Source organism: Barbus barbus, assembly GCF_936440315.1.
Source record: "Barbus barbus genome assembly, chromosome: 17".
Classification (NCBI taxonomy): domain Eukaryota; kingdom Metazoa; phylum Chordata; class Actinopteri; order Cypriniformes; family Cyprinidae; genus Barbus; species Barbus barbus.
The window spans coordinates 21,042,447-21,068,061 of record NC_136745.1 but is presented as its reverse complement, the minus strand read 5'-3'; positions in this window follow the sequence as shown (position 1 = coordinate 21,068,061).

The window sequence follows — 25,615 nt, the reverse complement described above, 5'->3', positions numbered from 1 at the left end:
TATTATCATTACAATAAGAAGGGGAGATAAAGCTGGCTGAGTTCACCAGATTGGATGAGATTGCAGGAAAGGATTAGCTCCTGTGCTGCCAAGGATTACCAATATAAAGTTACTGAAAACAGGAAAACAAACATGTCTACGTGCACTCTTGCTTTTTGCAGTATTTCTGAATATTGTTTTTGGGTGCTATGTTTTAATATTACAATAATATTTAATATTTCAACTTTCTATCTATCTATCTATCTATCTATCTATCTATCTATCTATCTATCTATCTATCTATCTATCTATCTATCTATCTATCTATCTATCTATCTATCTATCTATCTTTTGTATTTGGGAGCCTATAGTGTTCTATACATCTTGTTGTGGGGAAGTCGACTTCCCCCTAGATTGTGGGGAAGTCGTGGCCTATTGGTTAGAGAGTTGGACTCGTGATCCAAAGGTTGCGGGTTCGAGTCTCCGGCTGGCAGGAATTGTAGGTGTAGGTCCAGCGCTCTCTCCACCATCAATACCACGACTGAGGTGCCCTTGAGCAAGGCACCGAACCGCCATAAAATGGCTGCCCACTGCTCCGGGTGTGTGTTCACGGTGTGTGTGTGTTCACTGCTGTGTGTGTGCACGTTGGATGGGTTAAATGCAGAGCACGAATTCCGAGTATGGGTCACCATACTTGGATGAATGTCACTTCACTTCACTTCACTTCACTTCACTTCACTTCACTTCATGTCACTTCACTATACTGTGCGCATATACAGTATGTAGTCTGACTGGCTATCCTTCCAGGACGTTTCCTTTCCTTTGGGCTCTAGCATCCTCGTAAACCTACACAAGACAGGTTGAATAGGCAGCATTGGATGGATGGACTGATATACAGGCTGCATGTGTTATATAATAATATCTGTATTTGGTGTGATGATAAACCCTATCAAAGCAGAAGAGTCTTTGCATCTCAAGCTTTCCACACTGCAATCCGATGATTCATGTTTCAACAGAGCAGGTGTTGTGTTGAACTCTCACACTCATCTGCCTGAGCAGGTGTTTATGTCTACATGTTGCTATCTTTGAGCTCTGTTATTCTGCTACAACCTACTTTGAATGAGCCCTTTTCTCTCTAAGCACTCAAATGTTATATATCTGGGGTGTTGAAAGACTTGGTCACTTACCATAATTGAGGTAATATGTTTTTCCCTTTATTTATTGATTAATTACATATGTGCATGCTGTACGTACATACATACATACAATGACAGCATGAATGGCTGCATCTGTCTAAAAAGTTACATGCATCTCACCAGACATGACAAAACTAGATAATTTTCATTCTAAATAGGTCTGTCAACTGGATTTGTGATGCACGCTTGTGATTACGTTGGCTGGAATCACCTACGGCACAGCCTCTTTATAATTTGCCCATATGACTGTAAAATTGTAATTTTAAATTCAGTGCAATTTATTTTAGTCAATATATACTGGCAAGTAGTTTGAGTTTAGACTCCTGCTATATCGAACCTATTATATGGGTGTACGTCTTTGCTCTGCTTTTGGTTAGAGGAATAATTCACCCTCAGGACATCCAAGATGTAGATGAGTTTGTTTCTTCATCAGAACAGATTTGGATAAATTTAGCATTACTTCACTTGCCCACCAATGTATCCTCTACAGTGAATGAGTGTCGTCCAAACAACTGATAGAAACATCACAATAATCCACATGACTCCAGTCCATCAATTAATGTATTGTGAAGAAAAAGCTGCATGCTGGTAAGAAACACATCCATCCACGTATCAAATTTATCTTTAAAAATATTCTGAAAACATGTACTGTAATTAGAGGCACCGTTGAACATATCCACACTGGATTTGAATTTAGTAGATTATCTAAAACTGAAACTAGGCGAAGAACTGTCTTTTGGATAAGAATTGAATAAGAGATGAGCATGAAATACATTAGTAGTAATTACTTATAATTAATCTGTAATCAGTGCATCACAGTTTTCATTGGCAGTTTGATAGCATCAGTGCATTATAAAACTCTGTAAATAATCACACTACCACAAATGATCCTTCACTGAGTAGCACAGTGTGATTTGTGAAAATAAAAGCTCTGACATGTTTTATCTAAATAGCTCCTGGACATGTTACTCCTTCTCACGTTGTTCTGGCTGTGACAGAGTGGAGCACGGGGAGTGTAACAAACAGTAAAAATTGCACACAATCTGCTCAGCTACAGGGGGAGGCAGGTCTGTGCCAGCTGTTTTTTGTTGCCAGTCCCTAAAAAATAATCCCCCTCAGAGTTATGGAGTGGGATTAATTAATTATTCAGACCGACTTGTGTGTACATGATTAAAACCTTCAGATCAGATTGTACAGCTGCTAACTCTTCCTTCTGCAGAAAAAAGGCTGTTGTAAGGAGGGTCAAGTGGGTGTATTGATATGTTGCCTTGATTCAAGCATGTCAAGTGTGTTTCCATGCGAGTTTCTGCTCATTTCCTCTTTTAATGTCTGATTATTTAGTGTAAAATCATGTGTACTGCTCATAATCTATATTAGATTAGATTCAACTTTATTGTCATTGCACATGTAAGGTACAGGGCAACGAAATGCAGTTAGCATCTAACCAGAAGTGCAATAAGCAGAGGTACAGGATATACAGTGTCTACAATAGTTACATATGTACAGAATATACAGATAAGGCAGTAGTACTATGGACATAATTTACAAATTTTTAAATACTATCAGTATGATATACAGATGGGTGATATGAACATACTATACAGATGGATTGTACAGTAAATGTATGTACACTATGAGCAAAAACTATGAATATAATTACAAATGGATATGAATAAGCTATACATTAAGATATATAAATACTAGTGCAATGAACATTGAAAGTGCATAGAAATAAAAATTTCCAGTGCATAGTACTCAGTGTGTGGATGTTTTTTGTTTTTGTTTTTTAACCGATTTTAATGATGGGGAGGGGTGAAGAGTTTGTGGTGGTGTGTGAGGGGGGTATCATTGGGCAGAGTTTAGTAGGGAAAAAAAAAAAAAAATATATATATATATATATATACACACAACTAGAATCATTACTTTGAGGCTCTAACATTTTATTATGCTCACAGATACATTAACAATGACAGTTCTCGGATCATTATGTGTGAGGTTTAACAAATTAACATTGACAGCATTTAACATTCATTTGTTATGAGTCTCAATGCAGCATTATAATCAAATAGCAAATTCAACTTTCTTATCTTGCAACTTTTGTAAGTGTTATGTGTGTGATTGCATGAAAGACTGATTTGAAATTTCATCAAGTATTTCCTCTGAAAGGCGAGAGAGAGAGAGATAAAGAGAGGAAAGATTATAAATGGCATCAAAATATGAGGTTGGTTTAATTATTTAGCACCACATTATTAGATGCCAAGAGTCCTCCCACAGCATGCAGTTGTCTACCAAATTAATTAATATGCATTACTATATTCTGAAAACCAAGCAATTTAATTTTGCTTGCAATAATTAGTAGGTGTGATATGATTTCAGGTTCAGTAAACTCATTATATTGCATTTACAGGTTGCAAACTATGCATTATGCATATTTAAGCTCAATAAATAAGGATTTCTCTCAAAATTGCTGACAATAATTCCTACGAGTATATATAAAGCCAATTGATGCAGAAAAGTCCATTATCAATAGTAATGGAATTGTCAGACCTCTGTTGTGTGTGTGTGCTCCCTGTGTTTCCATGACCATATTTGGTTTGTTTCCTGTCCTTGTTTGTTGTCATTAGTTAATCCTTGTCTAGCTGTGTTTGTCTCGTTATCTCTGATTTACCTGTGTATTTATAGTCCTGTCTGTTCAGTTAGAGTTTGTCTGGTCTACTCGTTACTCCCCGGTGTTCCTGTCTGTGTCTGTGTCTGCCTTGCCTTGTCCTGCCATGTCTTGTCGTCAGTAAAGACTGTTCTTGTTTGAGTTTACGTCCTCGTCTGCGTGTCCTTGATCCTCCCTGCTGTGTGCACCGTGACAGGAATCAGTTTTTTGTTTCTTTTTGTCACATATGTCAGCAATAGATAATATATCATGGTCTGCAGTTTCAGTTCTTCTTGAAAAAAAAAGAAAAAAGAAAAAAAGGTCATCTTTAACTACGTCATGAACAACCAGTCATATAACTTATTTCAGCTTCTCAGCTGACATTTATATTTTCTCTGTCTTAAGACGTTTTTCTGCAGCTTTTATAGACCTCCTTGTCAGTTACAACCAACATAATCGTACAAAATTAATTCAGTTGATAAATAAAAATAGATCAAACAGGGAAAACCTTGTTGTTAACATCCAAAGCTCAAAAAAAGAAATGTCAGTGTCCCTGTAGCCAAGAAATCGTAACCAAAAGTGCATTTTAACTCAGCGATGCTTGGACTGTCTTAGAGCGGTTGAACAAACATTCAGCCCAATCTCTTCTCCGCAGGAAGCTTTTTAACGCATCCTCAGTTCCACTCTCCCCCACAATCGATATTCATGTTCAGTCTTCTCCCTTTTTCAATAAGTCCTGCCTTTCCAAATACAAATGTCAATAATGGGAAGAAGACTGGCTTGTTGATGCCTTGTGAGGTTAATTCCATCGACCTCACAGTTGGCGACAAGGTGGTCTACGCTATCCTATCAACCCAGCCACAGCAAGAGATCTACTCACACCAATTGTGAAGGCCTTTCATTGTGGATTTGTGGCACGGATGTGTGTGTATGGACCAGGGAGCAGGACATAGATATCAGATTATGAGGACAAGTGTGGATAAGCATGTCTTACATCGGATTATAAAATTTAAAGACCCGATGCGGACAACAACATATTATTATTATTTTATTTTTTCATTTATCCAGGGCCTTTGAGCTGTGAACCTTTTTTATGGCAAAATTACTGTTGACATTCTGGGTATCCGCCTTGAAGTATAGGCTATGTAAATTCAACAAGTGCATATTTTTTTTTTGCCTTGACAGTATAATTATTTTGTTTTTGGTTCAGTGTTTTAACCACTCACTATATATATATATATATATATATATATATATATATGTGTGTGTGTGTGTGTGTGTGTGTGTGTATACAGTATGTATATACACTCACCTAAAGGATTATTAGGAACACCTGTTCAATTTCTCATTAATGCAATTATCTAATCAACCAATCACATGGCAGTTGCTTCAATGCATTTAGGGGTGTGGTCCTGGTCAAGACAATCTCCTGAACTCCAAACTGAATGTCAGAATGGGAAAGAAAGGTGATTTAAGCAATTTTGAGCGTGGCATGGTTGTTGGTGCCAGACGGGCCGGTCTGAGTATTTCACAATCTGCTCAGTTACTGGGATTTTCACGCACAACCATTTCTAGGGTTTACAAAGAATGGTGTGAAAAGGGAAAAACATCCAGTATGCGGCAGTCCTGTGGGCGAAAATGCCTTGTTGATGCTAGAGGTCAGAGGAGAATGGGCCGACTGATTCAAGCTGATAGAAGAGCAACTTTGACTGAAATAACCACTCGTTACAACCGAGGTATGCAGCAAAGCATTTGTGAAGCCACAACACGCACAACCTTGAGGCGGATGGGCTACAACAGCAGAAGACCCCACCGGGTACCACTCATCTCCACTACAAATACAAAAAAGAGGCTACAATTTGCACGAGCTCACCAAAATTGGACGGTTGAAGACTGGAAAAATGTTGCCTGGTCTGATGAGTCTCGATTTCTGTTGAGACATTCAGATGGTAGAGTCAGAATTTGGCGTAAACAGAATGAGAACATGGATCCATCATGCCTTGTTACCACTGTGCAGGCTGGTGGTGGTGGTGTAATGGTGTGGGTATGTTTTCTTGGCACACTTTAGGCCCCTTAGTGCCAATTGGGCATCGTTTAAATGCCACGGCCTACCTGAGGATTGTTTCTGACCATGTCCATCCCTTTATGACCACCATGTACCCATCCTCTGATGGCTACTTCCAGCAGGATAATGCACCATGTCACAAAGCTCGAATCATTTCAAATTGGTTTCTTGAACATGACAATGAGTTCACTGTACTAAAATGGCCCCCACAGTCACCAGATGTCAACCCAATAGAGCATCTTTGGGATGTGGTGGAACGGGAGCTTCGTGCCCTGGATGTGCATCCCACAAATCTCCATCAACTGCAAGATGCTATCCTATCAATATGGGCCAACATTTCTAAAGAATGCTTTCAGCACCTTGTTGAATCAATGCCACGTAGAATTAAGGCAGTTCTGAAGGCGAAAGGGGGTCAAACACAGTATTAGTATGGTGTTCCTAATAATCCTTTAGGTGAGTGCATATATATTGTGACGAGCATCCTGAAGGATCATCAGCGTCGCCCTGGAAACAAGCGAGGAACACCTGCACATCCTCATCACAGGCTGATCGGTCACAGCTGCGGCTCATCAGGCGGCGGCTAGATAAGCCAACCAAGCCCCACACACAGGGAGATGACTCCATGAGACCAAGCACTAACTCGCCATCTCATTTCTCCCACAGACACCAGCGTGTGACCGACCAGACCCACTTGGACACTACACGGACACTCAGCACTGGGAAAGGAGGAAGAGAGCACTCACTGCACTGGAGCACTCCCAAGGACCTTTTTGCCCTTCCCTGCACTTCACACCGCCTCAATAAAGCCACCCTCCAGGGCCTTTAACCTGCCTTCCTTGTCGTGTGATTCCTCACCCCGTTACACTGGTGGAGAATGCAGGCAGATTCATGAGGAATCACCGACAAGCGATTTCCCTGACCTCATCTTTTTTCTTTTTGTTTTTCCTGTTTTTTGTTATTCAGGCGAGCGCTCCTCCCCTCACCATGGACGAAATCCTCCAGAGGCTAGCCGAGGTTAGTATCCGCCAGCAACAAATCGTTGAGCACCTCGCCACCCGTCAGGGAGAGACGGAGCAAGGGCTCGTGGCTTTGCAAGCCGCCGCTTAACGCATTCCGCTGCCGGACCCTCGAGTGCAAGCCACGGAATTGCTCCCCAAAATGACCCCGCACGACGATGTGGAAGCCTACCTCCAAATGTTTGAGACAACGGCAACCTCGGAAGGATGGCATCCCGATGACTGGGCACGGGCACTGGCTCCTCTGCTGACGGGTGAAGCTCAGCGCACGTTCTTCACTCTTCCCACAGCCTCCGCGGACCAGTATGTGGAGGATAAGGAGGAGATCCTCGCCCGCATGGGATTATCCCCTATCTGTGCAACTCAGTATTTCCACGACTGGGAATATAAGCCCCATCTGCCAGCCCGTGCCCAGGCCGCCAAACTCACGCGACTTGCTCAACATTGGCTGCTCGAGGGGACGTCATCAGCCAGTCAGGTGGTGGAACGTGTGGTGATAGATCGTCTGCTTCGAGCCTTTCCCCGCTCCCATTGACAGGCAGTTGGGATGAGGGGCCCAACCACCACCCTGGAGCTCGTAGAAGCCATCGTGCTGGCGGATGCAGCCCAATGTCGGGACGCTGGGGAGCGAGCGCCGCCATTTCCCCGAAGGGTGGTTCAGGAGCGACACGCGCCGGAGGGCACCCAGCAACCTTTGAGCAGGCCGGCGGTTTCCCCTCCGCGGGATGAGCCCATGCCAACAGAGGCTCCCGCGCTTCCCACACGGACATGGCTGGCAGGCTGCATTGTACACCGTGACCTACCGGCTGGGGCTCCAGAAGTGGAGGTCAAGGTGAACGGGAAGCCATTCCGGGCCCTCCTGGATTCGGGCAGTGCAGTCAGTCTGGTGCAGTCTAACATTCTCGCTCCACGGATGGAATGTAAAACCTTCCTCCCCATCACCTGTGTCCACGGGGACACCAGACAAGTGCCCGCCCGCAGAGTGACCATTTCGGCCATATCCGGCACCTGGCCCATCGAAGTTGGTGTCGTGAAGGACCTTCCCGTGCCCGTGCTAATCGGGAGAGACTAGCCCGGGTTTGACCGCCTGCTGGGCACTGCGACACAGCCTGCCAACCCTCGAGGGGACCGCCGGAGATGGAGGCCCAGGAAAGGACCTCGCCAGCGCCCCGTCCTTTTGGCTTCGGACAGCGGGAGAGATGGTGAGTCCACCTCCCAAAACACTAACCTCTTCTATGATGTTTTCCAGCAGGTGACGGGAGGGGGATCATTCGGGAAGGAACAGCGAGAGGATGACAGGCTGAAGCATTGCTGGACTCAGGTCCGAGTCATTGAAGGCAAGGAAGCTCAGCCTGCCCCTCATCCTCTCCCGCACTTCGTGGTCCAAAACGGCCTGCTCTATTGTGTCGCCCAGCGGAGGGGGGAGGAATAATTATTGTTGGTGGTGCCACGCACGAAAACGGAGACCGTATTGGAGCTGGCCCACTCACATACCTTGGCAGGGCACCTGGCAGTGGCGAACACGGTCCAACGGATCCGCGACCACTTCCATTGGCCGGGCCTCGAGGCAGAAGTGAAGAGGTTCTGCCAAGCCTGCCCCACCTGCCAAGTGACGTCACCCAGGACGCCTCCCCCCAGTCCGCTGATACCGCTGCCCATCATCGAGGTGCCCTTCGAGCGCATCGGGATGGACCTCGTGGGGCCGTTGCCTAAATCTGCCCGGGGACATGAACACATCCTGGTGATTGTCGACTATGCCACCCGGTATCCAGATGCAGTTCCCCTTCGCAAAGCCACCACGAAAGCCATCGCCCAGGAACTCTTCCTGCTCTCCAGCCGAGTCGGCATCCCAGCGGAGATCCTGACCGATCAGGGTACCCCCTTTATGTCCCGGCTAATGGCTGACCTCTGCCGGTTGTTGCGGGTGAAACAGTTGAGGACCATCGTCTACCATCCACAGACCGACGGTCAACCAGACCCTGAAGCAAATGTTGAGATGGGTGGTCGCGGAGGACAAACGCGACTGGAACCTCATGATCCCCTACGTCCTCTTCGTGATCCGCGAAGTCCCCCAGGCCTCAACTGGATTCACCCCCTTCGAGCTCCTCTTTGGCCGACAACCCCGCGGCCTCCTGGATGTGGCGAAGGATGCCTGGGAGCAACAGCCGGCAACCCATCGCTCGGTGATCGAGCACGTCCGCCAGATGAGGGAGAGGATCGACTGGGTCATGCCGTTAGTCCGGGAACACCTGACAAAGGCGCAGCAGGCTCAACAGCGCCACTACAACCGGGCAGCCCAGCCACAGGAGTTCCAGACAGGCGACCGAGTCATGGTCCTAGTCCCCAACGCGGCCTGCAAGTTCCTGGCCACCTGGAGCTGGAGAAAATTGGGCCGGTTACCTACCGTGTCCGGCAGCCAGGACGAAGGAAAGCTGAGCAGCTCTACCACATCAATCTGCTGAAGACGTGGGTGGGGACTAGAGACCAGCTCGCCGCCCTCGCCACCTCTGATCCCGTGGTGGTCGATGTCAACCCTCATCTCTCGGCTGCCCAGAAGAGGGAGCTGCAGCACCTGATCGGTCAGTTCTCTGATGTGTTCTCATCTCTCCCTGGGCAGACCTGCGTCATCCAACACGACATACGGACGCCACCAGGATTCGTTGTCAGGCAACGGCCCTACCGTGTCCCTGAGGCTCGTCGGCAGGCTATTGAGGACGAAATACAAGAGATGCTGAAGTTAGGGGTGATAGAACCATCACGCAGCCCGTGGTCCAGCCCGATCGTGATAGTCCCGAAACCGGACGGCACCCTCCGTTTCTGCAACGACTTCCGCTGTCTCAATGAGGTCTCTGAGTTCGACGGATACCCCATGCCTCGGGTGGATGAGTTGTTGGACCGACTGGGAAGGGCCCGGTATATCTCGACGTTGGACCTCACCAAAGGTTACTGGCAGGTACCCCTCTCTGATACTGCCAAACCTAAGACTGCTTTTTCCACCTCTAGTGGCCACTGGCAGTACTGGACCCTTCCCTTCGGCCTTCACGGAGCACCAGCCACGTTTCAGAAGATGATGGACATCCTGTTGCAGCCCCATCAATCTTACGCCGCCGCATACCTGGACGACGTGGTAATCCATTCCGAGGTATGGGAAGATCACCTGGACCGGTTACGGAGGGTGCTTTCGGAGCTACGGAAGGCTGGGTTCACCGCCAACCCTCGCAAATGCCACCTGGTCCAGTCACAGATCCAAGAAGGTGAGGAGCATCCTGTCATTTACATTAGCAGGAAGCTGACCCCGGCCGAGAGAAACTATGCTGCGGTGGAGAAGGAGGCCCTGGCCGTCAAGTGGGCAGTCCTGGAGCTGCGATACTACCTCCTGGGCCGGATGTTCACCCTGGTCACTGACCATGCACCCCTTCAGTGGATGGCCCGCGCCAAGGACACCAATGCCAGGGTGACCTGATGGTTCCTCGCGCTCCAGGACTTCCACTTCTTTGTGCGTCATCGGGCTGGAGTCGCGAACGCCAACGCTGACGGCCTCTCTCGGATCTGGGCAGCTTTCACAGGTCTGTCAGGGGTCACTCCCCACCAACCCCCTAAATTCCCCCTATTGCCTAATATTATCAACAGGACCAGGACAACGCTTAGGTGGGGGGAGTGTTCATCAGCGAAGGATCATCAGCGTCGCCCTGGAAACAAGTGAGGAACACCTGTACATCCTCATCACAGGCTGATCGGTCACAGCTGCGGCTCATCAGGCGGCGGCTAGATAAGCCACGCAAGCCCCACACACAGGGAGAGGACTCCATGAGACCAAGCACTAACTCGCCATCTCATTTCTCCCACAGACACCAGCGTGTGACCGACCAACCCCACTTGGACACTACACGGACACTCAGCACTGGGAAAGGAGGAAGAGAGCACTCACCGCACTGGAGCACTCCCAAGGACCTTTTTGCCCTTCCCTGCACTTCACACCGCCTCAAAGCCACACTTCGGGGTCTTTAACCTGCCTTCCTTGTCGTGTGATTCCTCACCCCGTTACCAATATATATATATATATATATACTGTATATATGACAATCATTTATTCAGTCTATTTGCTTCCTTTTTGCCTTAATAGATTTGCATGAAAATGCGTTATCTTACGAATCCTCAACCAAGACTCATTTTTGTTTCGCCTACTTTTCAGGCAAGAGTTGCACCCCTGTCAAACTTGCATTTAACATGCAGCCAATTCACAGTCTTGAATTGCTCATGGTTGTTTGATATTGCATAGTTGAGATACATCATCTTTACCAGTAAGAGTGGGATTTTCTTTACATCAAAGCTTTTTCACAATGCTGCTCCACATGTGTTCTCAGTGATCAATGCTTCCTCTCCTCCCCAAAGGTTACACGACCAGTCTTTTAATTGTGAGAAGAAAAGAGTTTTGCAGTCAGAAGTTGAGCTCTTCTCTCTTGGTGGTGTGGCATTGATGAGCTCCTGGCTCTGTAAGAAACAGCAAATCAATGCATGCCAGGGTAAATGGGGAAGAACACGAGCACTCAGGGGGAGCTCACATGATTAAACCAACAGAAAGTGGTGTAAACGAGTGTTACTTGCACACTGCCTTGGGAAAATGTGTTTTTACTTAGTTTCACTTCGAGCCCTTTTTTCCCAGGTTATCTCTCAAGATAAATATAAATATACCTCTTTACCTTGGGATAGGTGAAAATGAAGAAACTGACAGTGGAGGTGTGTTATTTTATATTTATACCTACATCCTTGGCAGATGCTTTCTTACCTTAATGAATATGGTTTTATGTAAGTTAATTTATCAGCCATTACATTACAAATCAATTACATCAGTTGTGCAACATACCATAGACATAATTATTTACATCAGCATCAGTTATGTTTGTAAAGTTAAAAAAAAAAAAAAAAAAAAAAAAATATATATATATATATATACACACACATATATACACTGTGTTCACCGTGTGTGTGTGTGTGTGTTCACTGCTGTGTGTGTGCACTTTGGATGGGTTAACTGCAGACCACAAATTCCGAGTAAGGATCACCACACTTGGCTGTATGTCACTTTCACTTCACTTCAATATATATATATATATATATATAATATATATATATATATATATATATATATACATACATACATCACATATACATGTATGCAGTATATTAGTGCTGTCAAATGTTTCATCGCGATTAATCGCATTCAAAATAAAAGTTTTTGTTAACATAATATATGTGTGTGTACTGTACTTACTTACTGCCCATAGCGCTGAAGGCGCAAAGGGCAGCAACAAAATCCTTCCACTTCTGCCAGTCGCTGGCCAGAGTGCCTATCGTTCCCCATATGTGGTGGTGGCTTTTCAGTTCTTGTTCCACTGTTCGTCGCCAGATGATCTTTGACCGTCCTCTCTTCGGCCGTCCGCTCTTCCTCTTTCCATCTGGTGTCCAGTGTAGGGTTTTGGTGTTTTACATTAGAGTTTTACATTTACATTTATGCATTTAGCAGACGCTTTTATCCAAAGCGACTTACAGTATATTCAGGCTATACATTTTCTTTTTTTTTTTTTATCCGTATGTGTGTTCTCTGGGAATTGAACCCATGACCTTTTGCGCTGTTAACGCAATGCTCTATCACTGAGCCACAGGAACACCTAGTTTTAGCTTGGAGCTCACGCTGTATTGTGAGGACTTCCAGATGTTGTTCATGCTGATGAAGACATGAACCTTGCTTTATTCAGTCTGTTCTGAATGTCCATCTTACTTCCACCATCTGGTGTAATGATGCTTCCTAAGTACACAAAGCTTTCAGTAAAGAGGAGATCGTTGTTGTTGACTTTGATGGGAGCTTGTATAGCGGTGTTCATGGTCATCACTTCTGATTTCTTCTGGCTGATTCTGAGGCCAACTTGGGAACTGTGCTGTTCAATCTGTCCGTCTTGTCCTGCATATGCTGATAGGTGTGAGAGATCAGTGCCAAGTCATCGGCAAAGTCTAAATCTTCAAGTGTGGAGAAGAGCATCCATATGATGCCGGTATGTCCTGTCTCTGTCACGCGTCACATCACCCAGTCAATGATGAGATTGAAGAGCCTTGCCGGACACCGGTCGTCACTTCAAACCAAATGTCACTTCCTCCCACACAACAATTGTAGTTGTTGTAGAAACTCTTGATGAGATTCACCTTGTGATTTGGGATTCCATAAGCCCTCAAGATGCACCACAAGCTGTCTCTGTGTACGCGATCAAAGGCTTTCTCAAAGTCTATGTGTGTGTACTGTTTATTTATTATGTATATTTACACTTTTATTTTGGATGCAATTAATTGCGATTAATCGTTTGACAGCACTAGTATATATATACACAGTATAAAATGTTCTGCACACCAAGATTCTTCTACTGCATTGCTATGAAACACCCAGTAGAAGCATTAGAAGAATCTTGGTGTGCAGAATATTTTGACAATCTAAAGAACATTTTCGAATATAAAGATGATTTTTCACTATTTGTGCAATGGAAAGGCTCTATTGATGTTAAAGGTCCTCCGTGGAACCATCAATGCTAATAAAGAACAAATATTTTATTTCAGTTATTTAAGAGAGCGTCTTGTATCTTATGCTTATTGATGAATGTTTGTGTATTTATATTTATGCATTTATGTCCCATAGCAATTGCAGTACTTTCCTATTCACTTCTTCTAAGTAGCACAAAAAACATTTGGCTAGAGCTGCTGGTTACATATCGCTGTTGAGATCGGCAGATTCAATAAGGGAATACAAAATATGCCGTTATGTAGCAGCTGTCCAACAAATCAATGTAGTTGGATTAAGGAACGTCATTGTTTTGTTTTCCTCGCCATGTTCATTCAGCAATTGCCTCAGTGATTGATGTAATCCAATGAAAAGGTCTTAGATATTGTTTATAAAGTAATACATCTGCTGTTTTTCAGATTTGTATTGAGCAAAGGGAAAGGAGGGGGGTCTTTAGACATCTAGAGCTGTTAGAAACATCTCAGCCCTCACCCTTCTTTATGTCTCCCAGCAAAGCAATCTGTTTTCTAACTTTAAGCATCTGGATCCACATGTCTGTTATAACACTTTACAATACAGGCTTAGTGCCTATTCAGTGCCAAGCTGTTCAGGGGTGGCAAAGAGGAGTTGAACAGGAAGTCAGTGATTTAAGAAGCATTAAAAGCAACATATTTGATTACTGTAAAACAGATTTATGATAAAAGCTGCTTCTGAAAAAGTTATAAAATGACAAAAGGATGACACGTCTCACATGTGTGGCAGAGGTCATGGTTGCACACAATGAGCAAATGAATGAGGGTGTAGCTTTTGCAGCATATTATCATATAGTCATATAATACAATATCATAACTACATGTGAGGGTCCATATTGTGGCTTCCGTGTTTCTGCTACATAAGTAAGCTGTAGCTCGCACCTATGCTTTTTGCTCTTAATAAAACTAATAACAATAAGATGTAACAAAGCTCAATGATACAGGGGATACAGAAGATAGGAATAAAATAAATAAAATTCCAATTTGTCTAAACACTTTTCAATATGAGATAATGTTTTCATAGCTTCATCATTGGAGGAATTTTTTTATGACTATAATAAAGAGACTATTTCATATATTTTGCTGTTTAGTGGAGTATCAATTTACTTCACTGATATTTACCCATCATATGAAGAAAATTTGATGCATTGTCTATTTGTTTGTTACCAGAAACAATAAATTACAAAAAAATTATAAATATTAAAATGACTATAATAAAAAGCACCAAAATATCTGCTATCAAGCTAATAATGTGTTGATAATATGATGCCCAAAAAAACAAAATTATGATCTCTGAAGGCCTGTGGTGTGAAATTCCCTTTCTCTCATAAGAAACAAATTATGAGGCATTGAAATCACAATATTTTCCTCCCTTTTCTCCCCTTTTTTTATTTGCTCTTCATCCTTCAAGGTATGTCCTGCAGGACGTCTTTGTTTCTTCTCTATTTGAAGAGCGGTTTACAGTGATGAAAGGAGAGTTCACAGTGATGGACTCCCACTTTAAATTCCTTTCGTTCCTGTGGAATCTGTTGGGGTGCAGAACTCCAGCCAACATTCTCATCTGATCTTAGAAAACATCCGAAGAAGGGAACTTACAATCACACTTTCAAGCTGTTTCCACTCTTACGTCCTGCTGTTTCATTTACTTAGTCATTCCTTTAACAGAAGAATGGACCTGAATAAAGAAAAACAACATCTAAAAATACAGAATTCAATTTTAGTTAAAAGTTGAGTTCTAAGTTCTTCAGTAGTAGCATGTGTGTTTTTCAGTATGTCACATTGTTGCATTGTATAGATTCATGTTTTTTCTTTGTTTTCAGATTATTTTTGGCTGCCAAAAAGCTTGTTGAGATTCTGTCTGGCATCATAACAAGTAGACAAATCGAATAGGTTTGTTAAGGTTCCAGTGAAAAGTAGTACAGAACATTTAAAAATGAAATGAATCTAAGGACATGCTTTTTGTTACTAAAGTTGTGAAGTAAAAAAAAATAAATAAAAAAAAGGGAATTGGAAAGACTTAGAAAATGAGCAAAAAAATTAGAATGTTATAATTGGGTTTGATACAAACCTGTGGAGTTCATGCAGTCATTAAAGGAATAGTTCACCCAAAAATGAAAATTTACTCACCCTCAGGCCATCCAAAATGTACATGAGTTCCCTATCGATACTTCACTTGTACTGCGTCGCTAGACGCTATGGGGAAAAACTCCTTTTTCTCCGAGGACTGAAGACTTTTTTAATCACGCGGTGTGGCTGCTCGGCCATTGGTTCATGCAGTAATATAAAAACGAACCGAATGGCTCGTCAGCGGTGCTGCACAAAGGGGCGGGGCCATCTGGCTATATAAGCGGGCGCTTCGCCATATGAAATCAGATCAATTCTCCTTCAGCGACGACTTCTTCTCTTCGCTGATCTCAGGACTCCAGGCGCTCGCCGTTGAAACGTCTCGCTGCGGATTTGAAGCTGCCTTTTCTTCTGCACCTCTTCGCTGTTCCAGCCCACTCCACCAGCCACTTCAACGATCAACGCAGATGCCAGCTCGCACCCTGCTGCCATCCGGCGAGCCTAGAAGAGCTATTTCTATCTATAAGAGCTTGCGGCGTTGTTCCAAATGCCGCTCCATCATTGCGCGTCGTGCAGAATCTCTCTGCACGATGGTGACGGCCACTCAGAGTGTGTTTCCTGCTTGGGTAAACCTCACGCAGAAGCCGCTCTGACCGAGATGGAATGTTCACATTGCGTGAACATGAGTCTCATCACTCAGCGTGCTTGGAGCGCTTTCTTTTCAGAGACCGAAGCCGCTCCTTGTGCCCTCCCGTTTTCTTCCTCCCAGGGACCTGTGGGGAAAAAACGGCGGGGCAAAGGGATTAAGTGCTCAGCGGCGAGTGAGCTCACGCCGGCTCAGACCCCACGTGCCTCGCCCCCGCCAAGCAGAGAGGATTCTCCTGTCCTCTTCGAGCACACAGATCAACGTCCCTCGGCTGGTGCGAGTGACGTGGTCTCGTTCGGTGCAGTCGAGGACGAGCTATTAGATGACAGCATGTCTCTAATAGCATCAAACGTGGAGGAGATGTCGGGCTCTATTGTTGACCCCGCCCCTTCATCGTCCAAACCCAGCAACTCGAGGCTAGGGATGGATGCTGAACTTTTCCGCATCCTCTCTAAGGCAGTCGACGATCTGGGTTTGGAATGGTCTACGCCGGAGAAGCCCACTCATAGTCGTCTGGACGAATGGTTCCTGCCGGGGCGCCGTTTGGCCCCTCGTCAGCGAGCCTCTCCGTTTTTCCCAGAGGTCCATGGCGAACTGACGAAGTCGTGGCGTGCTCCGTACTCGGCTCGCCTTCGCGCTAACTCTTCTTCTGCTATCTCCTCAGTGGACGGTGCCGAAGAGAAGGGCTACGAGAGGATGCCCCCTCTCGATGAGGCAGTGGCTGCACACCTTTGCCCGACCTCCGCTATCGGATGGAAAGCAAAGGACGCTCACCCCTCCAAGCCCTGTAGGACGAATTCTGCCCTCGCTGGACGAGCTTATTCCTCCGCCGGGCAGGCCGCCTCAGCGCTTCATTCCATGGCTGTGCTCCAGGTCTTTCAGGCCAAACTCCTCAAGACCATTGGTGAGTCACGACCCGATGCCGCGGCTTTCAGAGAGCTGCGCAGCGCCACCGACCTTGCTCTGAGGGCCGCCACAGCACAGGCTATAGGGAGATCAATGGCCAACCTAAAGCGCCACTTATTGGCTAAAGCTCACCGAAATCAATGAGGCTGACAAGGTCCCTTTCCTCGACTCCCGGACCTCCCCTACGGGGCTCTTTGGACCTGCCGTCGAGGGATTTGCAGAGCTATTCACCGCGGCTCAGAAGTCGTCCCAGGCCATGCGACACTTCCTGCCGAAGCGGTCCAGCTCTGAAAACAGCTGCTAGTTGCCCCAAGCCTGCTCCAGCGCAGCAGCCAGCTAAACCTGCGCCGTCGCCCGCTCAGCCTGCTCAGAAGCCTGAGTTTCGACAGCGCTCCCGCTCTGCCAAATGCTATCGGTTTCCGAAGCGTCAAGGACCCCGGCCCAAGTTGACCTTGGACCCTGCGCCCCTGGCGTCGTCCTGATCCACTGGAAAGGAAGAGGAGGGGGCAACGTATCACAAATGCCGGACCAACACCGAAACACCTTTGTTGTGCCTTAACGCACCCCGTTCGGTTCCGGGTGCCAAGGACAGTTTGCCTGTCACGAGAGCTGTTGTGAATCACGGGCCCTTTCCACAAGCACCCTTACACACAGCCGCTGTTACAGTGAGAAAAATAAAAAACAAACATTTTCAAAAAGAGACCAAATTTCCTCTTCCAGTTACCAAGTGTGTCGAGTCCCCGCAAGGCGACTCACCACCCGAACTAATCCAAGCCCTTGCCACACGGGCCGAGGCCTGGCGGGCCATCCCTGGAGTGTCTCATTGGGTTCTGGGGATTATAGAATGAGGTTATACACTTCAATTCGCTTGGTCTCCACCTCAGTGCTGAGCAGCAATGCTCACATTCTGCGAGCCGAGGTAAAGAATTTGCTGGCAAAAGGAGCTATAGAGATAGTTCCTCCAGCTCAGAGCGAGTCAGGCTTCTACAGCCGTTATTTCCTCGTCCCCAAAAAGGATGGCGGCCTCCGGCTCATCCTCGATCTCAGACGTCTGAACCGTGCACTCATGAAACGGCCGTTCAGAATGATCCTCTCACAAATTTGCCCAGAGGACTGGTTCTTTTCGCTTGATCTGAAAGACGCTTACTTTCACATCCAGATCCCCCCGTCGCAGACGATTCTTGATATTCGCCTTCGAGGGAGTGGCTTATCAATACACGGTCCTGCCCTTTGGGCTGGCTCTGGCTCCCTGCACTTTTACGAAGTGCATAGACGCGGCTCTCTCCCCTCTGAGACAGATGGGAGTCCGTGTCCTGAATTACCTCGACGACTGGCTCATTCTAGCACAGTCGAAAGCCGAGCTAATAGCCCACAGGTCCCTCCTCCTCAGTCACTTGGAGCGCCTGGGACTCAGGATCAATTTGGCCAAGAGCTCCCTGTCCCCCAGCCAACGTGCTTCGTTCCTGGGGACAGTTTTCGCCAGATCATGCTCTGGCTATACGACAGCTCGCGGCTTCCTTCAGAAATGGAGCCCCCTACCCACTCAAAGCGTTTCAAAGGATGCTGAGCCTCATGACCTCCGCATCGCCAGTTCTTTGGTTGGGCCTTCTCAAAATTAGACCCCTTCAGTACTGGCTGAAACCTCGAATTAACTCTCTCGGAACAACGTCCCCTCAGAGGAATGGATGCTCCACCCACAGACGGTTCAGAAAATCTGGCAGATATTTGGCAGGGCAGAGGTCGGCCTCTTCGCCTCCAAAGACAACTCTCACTGCCAAACTTACTTTTCGAAGAGCGAGGACTCGTTGGCCCACGAATGGCCCAACCTCCTACTGTATGCTTTTCCCCGGTATTGTCCTATTTACAAGAGCTGTTAGACAAGGGCCGCTCCCCTTCCACGCTCAGAGTTTACGTGGCAGCTATAGCAGCTTCTCACGCTCCTATAGCCGGACAGTCGGTGGGCCGGAACAACCTGGTTGTCCGTTTCCTGAAGGGTTCTAGGAGGCTCCATCCGCCCCGACCCCTCACAGTCCCTACATGGGACCTGCCCAGGGTCCTGAGAACCCTCAAAGGCGCCCCCTTTGAGTCACTACAATCTGCAAGCTTAAAATCACTGTCGCTCAAGACCGCTCTGCTGCTGGCGCTAGCATCGGTGAAGTGAGTAGGTGACTTGCAGGCTCTCTCTGTAAGCCCCGCCTGTCTTGAGTTTGGGCCTAACGACTCTAAGGTCGTCCTAAAGCCAAGACATGGTTATGTCCCTAAGGAGCTCTACACTCCGTTTAGGGCCCAGGTTATTACACTCTCTGCACTCCCCCCTTCTGAGGAGGACCAGGAGTTTAACCTTCTCTGCCCGGTCAGGGCATTGAGAACTTACATTGAGCGTTCCGCGCCCTTTAGGCAATCGGAACAACTCTTTGTCTGCTTTGGCGGTCACGCCAAGGGGTCTCCGGTCACAAAGCAGAGGATATCTTGATGGTTAGTTGACGCCATTGCACTAGCATACTCCTCCATGGGCCTCCTCCTAGAGGCGTGGCCTCTTCTTGGGCGTGGTCTAGTGGTGTGTCCATGGCAGACATTTGTGCAGTGGCCGGCTGGGTCTCGCCGTCCACTTTTTCCAGGTTCTATAACTTGGATGTTCCGGCCTTACAGGCCCGGGTTCTATCTGCTTAAATGGCACACGCCTGTTTTAAGCTGTATTTTCAGGCATTGCCTGATTCTTCAAGAATGTTCTTGGCCCTATTACGATGATCTAGGCTGGATTGACCTCTAGGAGTTCAGTCCTCTTGCCTCCTGCAAGATTCTTCCTGCTCATAATTGGTCCCTCTGAGCCTTATTGCTCAAGGCCAGTTTATATCGGTCGTTCCTCTTCATGGCATGGCAGGATTGTATTTGCTCCCCATAGCGTCTAGCAATGCAGTACGAGTTAAGTATCGATAGGGAACGTACTCGGTTACTAATGTAACCTCGGTTCCCTGAGATACGGGAACGAGTACTGCGTACCGTGCCATGCCATTCAGCTGCACAACTCAGGTCACCACTTCAGTCGAATTGATCTGATTTCCTATGGCGAAGTGCCCGCTTATATAGCTAGATGGCCCCGCCCCTTCTGGCAGGCTCTGGCGGGCTTTGCCGCCATAGGCTCGTGCAGCACTGCTGACGAGACATTGGTTAGTTTTTATATCACTCGTTCCCTGTTTATTAGAACAGTTTTTGAGAAATGTTGCCTTATATCACCAATGGATCCTCTTCAGTGAATGGGTGCTGTCAAAATGAGAGTGCAAACACCTAAAATAATCATTGCAATAATGCAGTAGATACAGAGCATAAACCACACTACTGCTTCCTCCAGTAAAAATGTCCATCTCCATATCTGTTTAGAACAGTTTTAGACTGTTTTCACTTGTAACCGGTGCATGATCTGTGCATATTTCTCTCCTGAATCATACAACGTTTTCAACATAAGCAATGGTTTGAAATTAAAAATGTTTTAATGATGGATTTGTTCCTTTCAAACACAGCTTTCTGCATCACAAAACATTAATTTGTTAACACCACATACCTGGCATTTCCAAAATGTATATTGCTTATGTGCTCTGAAGGAAAAAGAAAACATTTTGAAGACACTCATGGCAGTGTGTGCCTCAACTGGTCTTAGCTGTGTTCCAGGTTTCTGAGTGGGCTGCTTATATGCATTGGCTCACTTTGCAACAGGTTCTTTTGCACTGTTATCCTCACATCTGAAATAAAAAGTAAACATGCTGTTTACACAAACTACATTATTAACATTATTATGATGGTCACTGATACTAGTACTAATTTATAGAAAAAAAGAACACAATTACCACATAGCACACATTTTTACCATACAGTAAATAAATCAAATTAAAGTAACATCTGTAAAATAGTGAATGCAAACTTACTCTGTAAGATTCTGAATGGAGATGAAACTGAACGATACAAGCGTCCCCTTCCTGTGTGAGATGCAGGTGCATGCGAGAGTATGTATTCACAGTCCTAAAAGAATGTTATAAACAATCATCAGCATTTATTTTTCCACAGTACCTTAGTATATTGCCGTGCAAAGGCAAAAGACCGTAACTTTGATTTTTGTCAAAAATTAGTTATTGATATGTTTGGGACATTCAAGACATCCTTTATCATGTACTTAATTATCTTGAGTCAATTTCGTTGTTTTTCCGAGAAATAATGTTTGGTCTCAACCGTAACTTCAAAAAGCCCAGGAGAAACCAAGGCAGAACACCGTATAACACCAGTAACGGCTCTTTCACTTTGTTTGGAACGCTCAAATTGAGTTACAGCGTTCTGCCTTTGTTTAGCCAAACAAAATTAATTTGTTCAAAATGAAGTTACGGTGCCAGTTGGAGTTATACGGCTTTTTCTACTGTCCATTAAAGTCTGCAGCATTTTAATTACGGTGTAGATCCATTAAAGTCTGCAGCATTTTAATTACGGTGTAGACAAATTAATTAGATCCATATACCAGCTCCATATGATAAAAAGCATTGTAAGGACTAGACACCTTGGCAGCAATACATAATCGTGAATAACCACTAAAGATTTTTTTTTTTTCCTTTTTGTAATGCAGATTATTCACCTGGCTGTCACTTCTAGTTGGATGCGTGTGTACTTGAATGCCGTAGCATGTAGCATGATCAATCATAAAATCAGTAGCCTAACAGTTCGCAATTAAATCCATATCCTACCTTTTCTTATAAACCGATAAAATCAATCCATGCCATTTCTGAGCATGCCTGCTTGCTGGCGTTCACATAAATCCACAAGTCGTTCTTTTAGGTTAGGCTATTTCATTCAAGTCAATATAAGCAATTATGCTATGTCTAGAATTATTTTACGTTACTGAGCATAGCAAAACGGTATCTACTCACATGTTTAACTTTTAGTCTGCTTGTTATGGTAAAAAAAATAATAATAATACAGTCACATTACTATATGCAATAGCCAATTTGAGATAGCCCAAGATCAGTAGATTTTATACAGGTGTTACTATAACGATTTTGTAAATGGTGATCAGCAATCAAATATTGATAATGTGGAAGTTACTGCCTTTTGCCTTGGTGTGACTTCTCACTTTTTGCAGATGATGCAAAGGCAGAGTACATTAACTTCAAAATAGGGGTGAAAATTTGATCTCACAATTTTTTTTTTATGTAGATAATTTTCAGTACTAAAACATCTAATTGCCAAATTTCCAGTGTCCTACCTATAATTAATTTGGCTGGACAAGTAAAAAACTTTAAAGTAATTTTTCTCAATTTCACACTCTAGCAAGTTAAGGTCTTTTGCCTTTGTAAGGCAGTATACACATAGCAGGGCTCGCAAAATAGCTAGCCCGACGTCCCGGGGCTATTGTGTTTTCCAGTCGGGCTACCAAAATGTATCACTGCCCTGCCCGACGGGCTACCTTAAATACAGGGCTCCCACGCAGTGTTCCCTCTAAGCTGAGCGCACGCGCGACCGCACTCTTCTTCCACCGCAGCCGCGCAGAAGAATGTGCCTCGCGCACACACAAATGAGTTGGGAAGCCATTTGATTGAATGCCGCCATTAAAAGGGAACGAATAGCAATGCTCGGGCAAACCGCTATAGAGCTGATGTCACGACAAAGTTAGAACCGGTTTCATAGAAAAAGAACGATATGCACCAAATGAGTCGCTGTAGAAACTCAATACTTCAATGGTTACAAATAGCTCAACACGAGAGACAACGCAAACGCAATGACATGTGAAATAAAACGTCCTCATGTATTAAAGAAGAGTGGCTTGATTAAGTGCTGGAAATAGCGGAGGATGGGCAAAGAACAGTAACAAAACTCTGAAACATGTACAGTCACACACAAGAGTATTGTACAAACTGTACTTCATAACGATGTTTAGACAGCTATAGAAGAATTCATATGTTCACGTTTTTTTTATATTTAACTAACATATTTCAGCTTAAGTTTGGCTTCAGTTTGTATTCTATTCTATTCTATTCTATTCTATTCTATTCTATTCTATTCTATTCTATCAGTTTAAATAGTTTGTTTTGATATATGTTAGGCCTATATTATAGACTCAAAAACAAGGTCAATTATTTATCAGGTTTTTTACTTTGAGTCTCTTGCTCATCAAGGCTGTATTCATTTCAAAAATACAGAAAAAACGGTGATATAGTGAAATATTATTGCAATTTCTAATATTGGTTTCCTATTTTAATACCTATACTTTAAAATAGTATTTATTCCTGTGATCAAAGCTGAATTTTCAGCATCATTACTCCAGTCTTCAGTGTCACATGATCCTTCAGAAATCATTCTAATATGCTGATTTATTATCAGCGTTGAAACTGTTGTGCTGCTTAATATTTATTTGGAACCTGTTTCTTTTTTCTTTAATTATTTGATTAATAAGAATTTTAAAAGAATAGCATTTATTCAAAATAGAAATATTTTCTAACAATATAAGTCTTTACTATCAATTTTAGCCATTTAACACATCCTTGCTGAATAAAGTTTATTTAACTTTCTTTAAACTTTTTTAAAGTATCTTTAAAAAAGAAAGAAAACAAATTCTGACCCCAACATTTTGAATAGATTATATTGTAACACAAAATCTCTATTTCGACTAAACACTGTTCTTTTTAACTTTTTATTTTTAAAAAATATCACAGGTCCCAAAAAATACAGAATAAAAAAAGCAAAAAAAAAAAAAAAAGCAGTACAAGTGTTTCCAACATTGATTAAAACTCAGCATATTAAAATGACTTCTAAATGATCATGTGACACTGAAAATACTGCTTTGCTTCATATTAATTAATTACATTTTAAAGTATATTAAAATAGAAAACATTTATTTTAAATTGCAATAATATTGCACAATGTTATTTTGTGAAATAATATTCAGTATTTTTTATCAAATAGATACAGCCTTTATGAGCCGAAGAAACTTCTTTAAAAAACTTTATTGATCCAAACTTTTGAACTACAGTGTATTGTACTGTAAACATGTTTTCTCAGGTAACCTAAAATGTACATCATTTAGTTAGGCTACATCAAGGGTCAAATCAAATATAAATAGCACATTGAAGTTAAAAGTTACACACTTTGTTGTGTGCATGCTGTACAGGTCTGGTATAAAGAATGCTTTTTGCTCGGGTGTGACCGAAATGTCCGCCCAACAGAGAAAAGTTTTGCTCAGCAAGAAAAAAATTAGAGGGAGATTAATACATTAAATTAGAGATTAACTCTTTCCTTGATATTCGTTGATATTTGTGTATTGAAAATGTTTTTGATTGACATTTATGATCTTTATTTTATTTGGGCTAGTTAAATTATTTTCGGGCTACCAAAATCTGAAGAGTACCTGCCCGAAGGGCTACCAGGGATTTTGAAATTTTGCGAGCCCTGCATAGGTCTAATTGATGAGAAAACAGAATGCCAATAACAAGAGCAGATAGTTTGCGAACAGAAGCTAAGTTACAGTCATAAACACAAGCACGCTTTGTATGTAGGCCTATACAATACAAAAACTATAGTTATAAACCTATATGGCTATATTAGACAGAGTATAGCCTATCACAGTAAAGTTTTGTCTAATCTTACTGTAACATTAGGCTATTAACATTATAACTCACATTAGCCTACTTTCATATAGTATTGCTCTCTATTTTATAGAACATTTAAAAAAAAAAAAAAAACATCCTGGCATCGTGAGACATTTAGATGCAGTGAATGAAATTTCATAATGTTTCACTTGAGAGTACAGCTGTTTCATGATTGGCCAAATTCACCACATGAAAACAATGACGTGTGTTTCTAACATCTTCAAATCCAATACAGCTCACAAATCTTATTTTACTTGGAAAATATCACATTCATGTGAAAAAATGGACTAAAGCTTAAGCCAAACTTTGAACATTTTCTAAAAGAGATTAAACAATATGGTTCTACGTTTGATAAAATTAAGAACAAAAAGCAAGAAAGAAATGAAGCTTTTTTGTTAAAATTGTTGTAATTGTATCCCTGGCATGAATTGTTTCACTTACTCTTATGAATGTTTATTTGTTTTTGTACTTGCTTGTACAATAATTTTTGCATAATAATAAAAAAATACTGCTCACAAATCTGTTTTTAGAGCAGTAAAAGCTTTTTTACTGTATAGTCACAATGTTATATTGAGTTACATTTAATAAAAAAAAAAACACTGATACAAGCAAATATACCCCCACTTTATTGGTATTTAAATAGTAGCTATATGTTTATGTTGAACTTTATTCTTGAACAGATGGCCCTGTATTAACCCTCTGGGGTCGACAAACGCGGACACGCGTTTTGTGGCATCTTCTCCTGATAACGCCGAACTTAAATTACACTTTCAGTTGTGATCGTACAGATAAGAGCAATACATCAATGGCATCTGTAAAGGGTCTACTTTTACTTGAATACACTCATAATAACAACAAAACTTGGTACATTTATAAATTAAAGAAAACAAACAGGGTACGC